We start from the raw sequence: 12,189 nt of genomic DNA, 5'->3' as shown, positions 1-12,189 counted from the left end.
TTTTCCATATACTAATATGAGAGAAAATCAGTGTAGAAGGAATTGAGTCAGAAATAGAACATCAACTCTTATTTTTTTTATCTTGCATCTTATCAAGGCAATTCTCACTGTAGCTCTTAAGACAGACCTATGTATCTACCTTTTGAAAAGAGTGTGGAAAGAGAATGGAGAACAACAGCACTATATTTTTAGAATCTTTTTTTTTTCTTTCAAAAATCAAACCTAAAATAAACCTGGCCTCAATTTCTAGTTGTGGCTTTACTTCATATCTTTTAAACCAGTGCTTAAGTTTTATTTATCATAAATTTGAAGAAGTTACCTTGATATTTTTTATACATAATACAGTGTTGCTACAAGTAACAAACTGTTATCAACTACGAAAGTCTGAAGAATAAAGTATCTAAAAGAACATTAAAATAAAAAGGTTTTGTTAAAACACCATTTCTGGAGATAAAGTCTAAAGTCTGATTTCATTTTAAATTAAGGTACCATTTTTGTTTTTTGTTTATCTGGAGCAACTAGACAAGTTTTCGTATATTCTCGCACCATAGGCGACAATCTGCACAATTTCTGTTGTATGATTTCCTTGGAATAGAAAAAATAGCACAGTTTGAATGGCATGTTATGAAAAGACATTAATGAAATTCTTTTTGACTTCAGTAAACTTCATATTGAAGAACTACAAAAAGAGTGTCATCTCCAAGGTAGGCCAACCAAACTAGGGTTCACGTGAAACTCCAGGGGGAAAGCAAGGGAGAAGGAGAGAGCAAAATCCACAAGAAACCAGGATAAAGGAATAGGAAGGTCAGGACAGGAAGTTGGTGGATATTATATCCCAGCTTGTCTTCCAGCCTCATTTCAAAAAGTGCCAACAGCCCTGGCTGGTGTGGCTCCATGGTTAGAGCATTGGCTCTGACACTGAAGGGTCAAGGGCACATACCTGGGTTCCAGGTTCAGTCCCCAGCCCCAGTTGGGGCATGTGCAGGAGGCAGCCAGTCAATCTGTCTTTCCCAAAAAAGTGCCAATGGAGGAAATAAATCTGAAGGCTTATGGAGATCAGATATTAGAGAAGAGGTATCTCTCTACATTTTAAATAAAAAGCTTTGAAAAATCTTAAAGAATACAGAACGCATAAGATGAGAGTGATAAATTAAACTCCATTAAAGAAAAGATAGTATGTATAACAGTCAGAAGATAAAATATCTCCACACCAGCAAAAAAACATTTATAACATGTGTCAGAGACAAGGAATAACTCTTTAATATCCAAAGAGTTCCTGTGTATCAATAAGAAAAATGACTGGCCATCTAATAGAAAAAGGGGCAAAGGCAATGAATAAACAGTTCACAGAAAAGGAACTACAAATGCTCAACTCAGAATAAGAGAAATTAATTTTAAATTCTTTAGTCCAGTGATTTTCATACCTATTTTTTGTCGTATCGGCAAAAATTGTATTTTTTTGGTGTGCCACAGAAATTTAGTAATTAGCTTATGTGTGCCATGAAACAAAAAGGTTGAAAATATCTGATGTAGTCTATTAAATTGGCAAAGATCTTGATGTTCATTACTACTTTATGGTGAAAAGGTTTTGGGGGAAACTGACAAGCTCAAACATTGTTGGTAGGGGTGTGAAATGGTCCAGCATCTGTGTAGCAATTTGGAAATATTGCCAAAATTAAAAATTTACCTACCTTCTCATCTCAGGAAACCTAAGAAGTTGTTCTACAGATATACTTGTACATCACAAAATGAATTTGCACAAAGACATCCATTGCAGCATTGTCTGTAAACAAAAGATTTAGAGAGAGCTAAATATCCATCAATATGAGATCCCTTAAATAAATTATGAGCAGAAACAAAGCTAGGTAGCTGTTGAAAGGAATGAGGTCATTCTGTATTTGCTGATATGGAATGATCTCTAAGATACAAGGAAACAAGTCAAGTTGCAGGGTAGTGTATAGCCCTTGGGGTTTAATAGGAGTTTGTAGATATGTGCTTATGCTTGTAACTGTTAAGACTGTCTCTGGAAAGTGATCCAAGAAACTGGTAATAGTGATTGCCTCTGGGGAAGAGAACTGGGTGGTTGGGGTGGGGATGGGAAGGACACTTATTTCGTACACCCTTTACCATTGTTTGAATTTTTAAATATGTCAACTTATCTATTCAAATCAAGGTAGCTTTTAAATTTCTTGAGGCTCGCTTGTACTGTTCAAGAATGTTGAGTAGTTGTAGCCCACAGCATCCCTTTGCAACGTTAGATCCATGGTAGTTGCCATAAAGACTCACCCTCACGTCCAGTGGTGTGGCTTAGTGGTTGAGCATTGACCCTTGAACCAGGAGGTCACAGTTTGATTCTGGGTTGCAGGCTTGATCCCTGGTAGGGGGCAAGCAGGAGGCAGCGGATTGATGATTCTCTCACATCTCTGATGTTTCTAACTCTCTCTCCCTCTCACTTCCTTTCTGAAATCAATTAAAAAAAAAAAAGAAAAAGACTCACCCTCACTACTACCCTGATAGGCTAAAGTTCAAGGAGGAGGGAAAATGGAAGCGGTTGCCCTTTGGGACAGGTTGGCAGACCTTGGTTCCCTGCAATTGCCCTGCCCTTGCCACTGTGACCCCACCTAGCTGATTTTACTGGGAGGGAGACCCAAGGGACATTGATTAGGACCTACCTGGGTGGTGATGAGCGTTCATGGAGAACAGACTTCGAAGAAGGTGGTGGCAGAAGCCTAGGCTGGGAGAACACAGAAATGGAGATGGTATTGATTGCTACTCCAACTCCATCAGATGCAGCTTACAGTGATAAAATAAAGAAAACTTATTTTATGGGCCACGGCCTTGAGATTCTCTGCTACCCCTGAGTTTTGGTACGATGTCTAGGAATCTGCATTTTTAAAAGGTGGCCTTGGACCCTAGCTGGTTTGGCTCAGTGGATAGAGGGCCAGCCTGTGGACTGAAGGGTCCTGGTTCGATTCTTGCTTGTGGTTAGGGCATGTGGAGAGGCAACCAGTCGGTCTCTCACATGGAAAAATATCCCCGGGTGAGGATTAACAACAACAAAAAATGTGGCCTTGGTTTTGGGAGCCCATTCTGGGAATCATTGATCTCTTCTGCCTTTCTTCGTTTATTGATGAGAGTATCCCCATTCATCCCTTAAAGTAACCATTTCCTGGAATAACTTTTTTTTTTTTTAAATATATTTTATTGATTTTTTACAGAGAAGAAGGGAGAGAGATAGAGAGTTAGAAACATCGATGAGAGAGAAACATCGATCAGCTGCCTCCTGCACATCTCCTACTGGGGATGTGCCCGCAACCCAGGCACATGCCCCTGACCGGAATCGAACCTGGGACCTTTCAGGTTCTATCCACTGAGCCAAACCGGTTTCGGCCCTGGAATAACTTTTTATGGTATTATACTCTTAAACACATGCTTTCATAAGAGTGATTGTTTCATTGTGCCTTTGTCCTCCTAGAGCCCACAAAATGGTACCGAATATTAAGGTATAGAATAGTGAGACAACTCTGGCCAGGTAACTCAGTTGGTCAGATATGCCAAGGTTATTGGTTCAATTTCTGAGTCAGGGCACATACACGAAGCAACCAATGAATGCATAAAGAAGTGAAAAAACAAATCAGTGTTTCTCTTCCTCTTTCTTTATAAAATAAATTTCTAAAAAAAAAAGGAATAGTAAAACAGAGAAAGCCAAGGTAGCAGCTTAATGGTTGGTAGGTGATATCTTTGGGAAAAAGAAGTATTTGCTGATATAAATTTATATATAAATTTAATAAGCCTGACTTACATGAATTATACTGAAGAAAAGGAAAAACTTGGTGACAGTCGGAGGGATCATGCTGCAAAATAATTTTCCTAAAAGGAAATAAAAATAGTTTAATTATCAGTAATACACATTTATGCAAAGTTAACAGACATAGCCCTTTATTAGGAATTGGCAATTTTAAATAAAAAACAGCAAAGTATACAGGAGGAAATGTTAGATCAGTCTCCTTTTTTATTAACTTCTAAGCATGAAGTCAGGGTTAACTGTGTATCCTAATAAATGAATCACGTAAATACTATGCATTCCTGTCCTTTGTGGAAGTTCTGATAATTTAGTGGCTGTTGTCTTTTTCAAACCATTTCATTTGGAAATTAGGAGGGATAGGCAGCAGCCTGGTAGTGGCGTTCCACCGGAGCGTCAGGTGCCAGAGCAGGGTGATGTGGAGAGCGAAGGTTGATAGATGAGGAAAGGTCAGAGAGGCTCGCTGTCACAGGGGAGGAAGCACTGGATGACCTTTGGGAGCTTGGCATCGCGCAAGACCTGTGGAAGTGTCTAGAAAACCCTTCCCATAACTTTCCGGGGCTATTAAAATTTCAGGCTGCATTTGATCCTTAACTAGTATATCTAGTGTGTCTAATTTCTATGGAATTTAGGAGGAATTTAACTGCATTTCTTTAAGAGATTTAGTAGCATATATTAAATACATTGGGGTAACAGTATTGTGCCCAACTGCTTCTTCTTGCCACACATTTAACGTCTTCCCCCCCCCCCCCCCATACATCCCTCTGTGAAAATAGCTACTATCTCATGGCACTTTGTATCGCAGTACACGGTGTTCCAGAGAAGCAGTATATATCTGACAGGAAGAGCCCTGCATAGGGACCGTGGCTGCGCAAATTCTGTCCCAGCTTCACTTATTGAGCAGCCACCCTGTACACTCGGGAAGCCTCATCTGCTAAATGAGGGTAAAATGGTGGTTGTTGAAATGAGTTTTCTAACTTAGTACTTAGAGACAAAGTGCAATTATCAATCATTAATGAAACTTCTATTTACCTAGAAAACAAATGACCAGTAAACCAAAATGACTACATTTAGCTTTCGGCTTGTTCAGCCCTAGCTGATTTCTTGCTCACCTGCCTTGTGGTGCTATCAAATTTGGAAGTGCCTTGGACATGAAAAACAAATGTACAATTTTGTTACAGTTAGTTGTTTTTAATAGTCAATGGTTGAGCATCCACCTATGAAGCAGGAGGTCACGGTTCCATTCCCCGTCAGGGCACATGCCTGGGTGTTGGGCTCTATCCCCTGTGTGGGGCATGCGGGAGGCAACTGATCAATGATTCTCATCATTGATGTTTCTATCTCTCTCTCCCTCTCCCTTCCTCTCTGAAATCAATAAAGATATATTTTTTAAAAAATGGAAATCTCTCTAGAATGTTTTATGCATTTCACTTTAAAAATTGCTCATAGAGACCCCAACACCAGAGAGCCCCCTAATGTGTTGCCAGTGACTCCGGCTAAGAGTGCTCATGCCTTCCATAAAGATGGCTTTGGTGGTGGGGCAACACTAACTGCTCCTTTACCAAATAACCTCAGAATTCTTTTCTTTTTACTTGTTTTCCTTGAAGATCTTTTGCTTTCTCCTTTCATTAGTCATCAGGCTTCTACTGCATTTCCATGAGATGAGCCCTCTCCCGACACATAGAAAATATTAGTTCAAAAAGTAATGTTATTTCAGCCTCATCTTGGAAGTAGTGAGTAAGGAATGCATTTTGCTGAAGCTGTTTTTCTTTATCTCCAAGGTTGGTTTTCCAGACAGTTAAAATGGTGCGAAGTCTCGCTCAGTGTTAGATAAATCTGGTACTAGACTTTGTTATTAGATTATAGGAGGGTTTATAGCTGTTCCAGTTACTGGAAATGAATTATCATTCTGATATTCTTTTATCTGATTATCATTCTCAGGATCACTCATTTATTGCACAGAATATTTCTTGAGCATGTACTACATATTGCAGGCTCTGCTTTGAAGTCGGAAAAGGACCTGCTCTCTGAGAACTGACATTCTAATGAATGGAGACAACCAGTAAAAAGCACATTGCTGTTTCAGGTACTAGTAAAAACGATGGCAGCAGTAAAGGTGACCGATGGGGCAAGGGCAGTTATTGTTGTTGGTGGGTATGTTGGTGTCCTGGGGCTGCTGTAACAAAGTACCATGAACGGTGTGGCGCAAAATGGTAGAAATGTATTCTCACACAGTGCTGGAGGCCAGAAATCCAAAATCAAGATGGATCTTTCCTTGCCTCTTCTACCTTCTGCAGTCGCAGGAATTCCTTGGCGTGTGGTAGCATAAATCCAGTCTCTGCCTCCTTCACCTGTTCATCCTTCGAGCCGCTGTCTGTGTGTATTCTCTTCATATAAAGACACCAGTCACAATGGATTAAGGGCTGACCTCTTAACTAATTACCTTGCAACAACATTCTGAGATTTTGGGGGTTAAGACTTCACATCTTTTTGAGGGACACAGTTCAACCCCTAACAGTGGATTTCTTTGGGCGGGCTGGCCAGGCAACGCCTTGCTAGGTGGAGACATTCGAGTTGAGCCTGAATGATGGAAAGGGGCAGGTTGTGGAAAAAAATCTGGGTGTAGATTCTTTTCTAGCTACGCGAACAGCAAGTGCAAGAACCTGGGGAATGAGCCTGTTGGCATCTAAGATATGTACATGAACTTTACACTCTTAAAGAGGGCAAACAAATGTCTCATTTGAGAAGTTTACTTTTATAGTTCAAGTTGATAGGATTTTAGTTTTGAACATTCTTGGATTTTTTTAAAAAAAATAAATTATATTGATTTTTCTACAGAGAGGAAGGGAGAGGGATAGAGAGTTAGAAACATCGATGAGAGAGAAACATCGATCAGCTGCCTCCTGCACACCTCCTACTGGGGATGTGCCCGCAACCAAGGTACATGCCCTTGACCAGAATCGAACCTAGGACCTTTCAGTCTGCAGGCCGACGCTCTATCCACTGAGCCAAACCGGTTAGGGCTCTTGGATGTTTTTTACTTCTGGTCAGGCAAAGACTGAAATAATTTTTCTTCAAAAATTAATTATTGCCCTAGATGGTTTGGCTCAATGGATAGAGCGTTGGCCTGCAGACTGAAGGGTCCCTGGTTCCATTCCAGTCAAGGGAACATGTCCAGGTTGCACGCTCGATCCCCAGTAGGGAGTGTGCAGGAAGCAGCCAGTCAATGATTCTCTCTCATCATTGATGTTTCTGTTTCTCTCTCCCTCTCTCTTCCTCTCTGAAGTCCATAAAATAATAACAATAATTTAAAAAATTAATTACTGAGGAGCCAGGTCTTTAAGTATTAGCTATCTGTGACTCTGGGCATGGGACCATCTGCTTAATAAATCCTTACTTTCTTGGCTGCAAGAAAACAACACAACAAAAAACAAAAATACTTGAAGACAAAACAAAACAAAAACTGCTGAGAAATCAGGCCTACTGACAGTGGCTAATCACATTTTAAGAATTTTGTTGATTAAAATTTTACTTTGCATTTTTTTTAAAAATGTATTTTATTGATTTTTTACAGAGAGGAAGGAAGAGGGATAGAGAGTTAGAAACATCAATGAGAGAGAAACATCGATCAGCTGCCTCCTGCACACTCCCTACTGGGGATGTGCCCGCAACCCAGGTACATGCCCTTAACCGGAATCGAACCTGGGACCCTTGAGTCCGTAGGCCGACGCTCTATCCGCTGAGCCAAACCGGTTAGGGCTCACTTTGCATTTTAATAGTAGAATTTTTCATCACCATGTTTGGGTTATTAAACTAAAAGCTTAAAGTATAACAACATCTGAAAATTGCGTAGACTTTGTAATAGTAGAGATTATTCTCTAGTGATAAGAAATTAAGGTTAAATATAGTCCTTAAAAACCTATCATCATATATTAAATTGTCATTTTCAACAGGATTATAACATTATTGTGGTTGTACTCTGTGCCACCTAGAGCTAAGTAGCCTTAGTATGATTTATCTTACATACTTACGAATATTTTTAGTTTCTCTCTCTTTCCCTCTCCCTTCCTCTCTCTCTAAAAATCCTTGAAAAGTCTTTAAAAAATCAATACAGAATACAAAAAATCTATATGGAAATGCAAATTGCACAAGATAGTCAAGAAGATTTCATGTAAGATGGTAACACCTTTTAAGTATCCAGAAGTAGGATAAAATAGCCTAAAATATTGTAATATTTAATGCAAAAGTGACATGAAATATGCATTAGTAAATTATATATGTGTACTTTAGTCATACCTTTGATGTAGTTAATACAGATATATTTGTTTATATTATAAATAACAAGTTTCCATAAAAAGTTCTAACTAAGTTCAAAAATACTTATGTAGATTTAGATTTTTATAGTGAATGGCTATTTAAGTAAGATTTGGAATTACAAACACAGATTGAGACTAAAGCTGCCTGGGTTCAAATCTTAGCTTTGCCTTGTCCAGCTCTGTGACCTTGACTAAGTCCTTTAACTGTTTGCCTTATTGCCTCATTCATGAAATGAAAAATATAAAGATAGTACCTAAAACAAAGGGTTGATGGGAGGATAGAGTGAATTAGTGCATATACACTTCTTAGAATGGGCACATAGTAAGTGCTGTTATACTTTTTAGCATGTCAACTGAAAATTGATATATTAATATTCATAATAGGAAAACTTAGGTAAAATGTACATACAGTGTCTCTTATTCCTTGTTACAAATCATAAGCTAATTTGAGAGAGATAGGAAAATTTCCCACAGTGTTTGTAAGGGTCTGTTTTAATGTTAAAAATCTGTTAAAAGTATTTTATATGCTATCCACTTAGTTACTTATAGCAGTGACTATGTTCAGGAGATTTTGTTAGGTCTTAAGGGAGAAAGAAAGATGATTAAGCTGTCAATCCTGCTCTCAAGAATTTACCCATCCAATAGGGGAGATAAGACATAATTTGCTATAATACATAGTATAATGAGGTAAGTGTCACATCAGGAATCTGATTTAGCGCTGTGAGCACCTCTGGAAGCAGGGAAGCATCGAGGAGGTACTGTGGGTAAGAGGGGCGTGGCTAAACATTTAGGCACTGGTGACATTTTTAGAAGATGGGAAGAGCAGGAGGTATCCGAGGTAGAGAAGGAACAGTCAGATAAATGGGAAAAGGACAGAGAATCGTGTCCTCAAGTCAAGAGAGGAAAGAATTTCTAGGAGGAGGTTTGGACTGTCATCCCAAATATTATAGAAAAGTCAAGGAGAGAACATGAAAAGCAATTCCCTCATCTTTTCTGGGGGCCAGAAAGATTGAGCTGGGGATTCATTGGCTTTTCTTGACAAAGTAACACTGTAATAGGATTTCTGTACTTATATATCTGAAAAAGCATCAGATCAGCTGGGATATAGTTTATTTATATTGATGTGATTCAAACAAAGTGGAGGTTATTTATTTATTTATTTTTAGTCTCTTAAAGATCACTTTCAAGACCACCTACCATTCATTTAGCATTTTTTTTGTCTGCCATACATTCTCCTAACCATTTGAGATGATCATCCTCTCCTTTAAAGCCTTGTAGCTGCTCTTGCAGTAGATACTGTCACTTCCATTTTACAGATGAGGAGGCCATGTCCACAGAAGAGATAGCCAACTCACAATCCATCTTTCGGAAGTGACCAAGCTGAATTCCAACTCAGCCTCTCTGGTCCCAAAGCCCGGATTCTTAACCAGTTATTTTAGGGATAAAGTTGTTTAATAACCTCAAGGCATTTTAGACGCAGAGGTGAATACCCAACTTCCACCGATGACCAGCCTCACTGGCCTGCTTGCTGTTCTTTAAATAAACCCGGTTATTCCCATTGCAGGGCTGTGGCGCTTGTTCTTTTTCTTTCTTTAGAATACTCTTCCTGCTGCTTTGCCTTATGGGCTCCTCCTCACCTTTCCTGTGTCATCTGGAATGTCAGTGAGGCCTTTTCCAGCCCTCCACTAAAGTGCGTCCACCCCCACCCCCACCCCAGGGCATCCCATCTGAGAACATCTCCTTCCTGATGTGTTCATTTGTTGTGATTGGTCTAATTCTCAGTGTGTGCCTTAGGTACTGATGATTCCCAGGATCTAGGATAGGTGATCTAAACTGTTTGTGGAATAAATGCATGTGAAAACATAGACACAATGATAGCTCATGCATGTGCAGTTTATTGTATATCAGCCATTGTTTTAAGCACTTTATTTGAATTAACTCATTTAGTTCTCACAATAATGGTGTTGGTTAGTACTATTATTAGCTCCATTTTAGAGATGAGAAACTGAGGCACACAGAGGTTAAATAACTTGCCAAAGTGATTTCTTTAGCTATAACATGGGGATGTATTAGGACCTAACTTTCAAATTGTGTCTAGTTCTGTACTCTTCTGGCTCATAATAAAAACTAACCGGTCAGCAGTGGTATTGGGAATCATCACTGCTGTAGAGGTAGCAGCATCAAACACATGGCAACTATAATAGCCATAGAGAATGTAATTGGCTCTTAGTTTTTAAGTTAATGGGTAAATATTTAAATAAAATACTTCTTTCAAATTTAACTTTGTCTAACTCACCTGGCATTTAGTACATCACTGGTATTTAGTGACTATTACTTAATGATAATTTATGATTTTTTTTTATTTTCTGAGAGAAAATTGGATGTAGCATGTGTCCTTTAGATTCTGGATTGGATGCTATGGTTTTTCTATCTTCAGTGTATAAATACTATCTGACAGATAGTAAATAAGACCAAATTGTTAATCCTGATTGGTGACGAAAAGAAATAAATATAAAACCCAGTTTCCTAAAATCAAATGACAACTTCCATGTGTCATTTTGTAAAGGCAGCCTTTTAATTTTTGGCTTTATGCAGAAGTTCTGCTTTAAATAAATAAAAATAAACATTCTTTTCCCTCCTCTCTGCTGTTCTTCCCCAAGCCCCAACCATTACCCCTTCCACACACTTGTTATTTCTGTTGATTTGCTCCTGAGGATGCTTGTGTGTTTGCTGCTCAGTGTTTTTCTTGGTCTTTTTAGAAGAAGACACACTGATTTTCCTGCCTGGGTGGGGTTTGGGGCTATCGTCTATGGTTTTCGGCTCGCTGAGATATTGAGTTTTCAGCCTTTAGCTGACCTTGAGTGACTGCTCAGACGTCATGGGGAGACTCAGTGGGACTGATAACCATTAAGGGTTGTTTTTTATTTTCACTTGTTAAATCCCCAAAACTAATGCTATTAAAGGGCTTTTCATAGCAGTTGAAAGCTCTATCTATTCATCTTTTTAACTCCCACGTCACATAGCCTTGTACATAGTGGCCTTTCAGTAAATGTTGAATGTATAATTTTTGTTAATTGACTCATATAAAATTACACTGTACATTGTTTGCTATTATAAATGCTAATTATAGCTTTCTTAGTTTGTATTTACACTCTAATCTTTGGGAGCACAGAAGAAAAAAAACTTGTTGAGTTTTTCCCTTAAGCTACAAAGGAAAACATTTGGGAAAGCAGTGCTATATAACTTCTACTAGTCTCAAATGTCCATTATAAGGTAGCTAATGGACAATTATTTGTTTCTCTATGTAAGAAATATTTTTAAAAACTCTGAGAAGAATGACTAATTATTTTTTTCGAGAAGGCTATGTAATGTAAGATGACCAGGTTTTAAGAATTAGATTTTTCAAAGCCAGGAACAAAGTAAACAAAGATTAAAATTCATTTCTTTATGTTGTAGATGCTGGAGCTTTATAGTTGCTCTTTTTAAAAATTTAAAACAGGCCGTTTGACATTTCTTTGCAAAGCAATAACTTATGAGTTAAATGCAAGCAATGATCTGTCTTTTCAGATACTTTCAAAACTATCCACATATCATGATAACTGTCTTCCTTTCTCCTCGGCCGGCATAGGCATGATGACTGTATGTAAAACAGGAAATTAGTAATCTCTTTTTGAAGGTGGTGCTGGATTGTTGTTCCTGATGAATTAGCTCATACATCTTCCCCCGAGTTTTGGCTTAAATATGCAACTCAGATGATAATACTGAATCTAAAGGTGCTTTGTGCCAGAATGTATTACTATGTGGAAGGAGGGTGTTACTTGACAATTTTATGCTATTTTTGATAATTTCTTGGAATTACTTTTTTAAAATAGATAGATTTTCTTTAGGAATTCCAGAAAGCCTTTAGAGAAATATTCTTAAAATTGTATGTTATTTTATTTTTTAAGTTATTTTTAAGTTAAGTATATATATATATACTAGAGGCCCAGTGCACAAAAATTTGTGCACTCAGGGGGTAGGGGGGGCCCTCAGCCCGGCCTGTGCCCTCTCGCAGTCTGGGACCCCTTGGGA

General features: G+C 38.4%; 1 protein-coding gene across 10 annotated transcripts in view; it reads left to right on the top strand.

Annotated features, from left to right (window-relative positions):
• OSBPL6 (oxysterol binding protein like 6) overlaps positions 1 to 12,189 on the top strand; it is a 172,206-nt gene that overhangs the window by 4,457 nt on the left and 155,560 nt on the right. Inside the window, exon 2 of one of the 10 annotated variants that reach the window (XM_036320008.1) lies at positions 5,797 to 5,888. The exons of the other annotated variants lie outside the window; for them this stretch is intronic. The gene's annotated coding sequence lies outside the window, so the exon portion shown is untranslated. The remainder of the gene's footprint in view (positions 1 to 5,796; positions 5,889 to 12,189) is intronic. 10 annotated transcript variants of the gene reach the window in all.

The sequence above is a fragment of the Myotis myotis genome, unplaced genomic scaffold (assembly GCF_014108235.1).
Source record: "Myotis myotis isolate mMyoMyo1 unplaced genomic scaffold, mMyoMyo1.p scaffold_m19_p_8, whole genome shotgun sequence".
NCBI classification, from domain to species: domain Eukaryota; kingdom Metazoa; phylum Chordata; class Mammalia; order Chiroptera; family Vespertilionidae; genus Myotis; species Myotis myotis.
The sequence above is the reverse complement of the archived record's forward strand: the minus strand, read 5'-3'. Positions and strand labels throughout refer to the sequence as shown.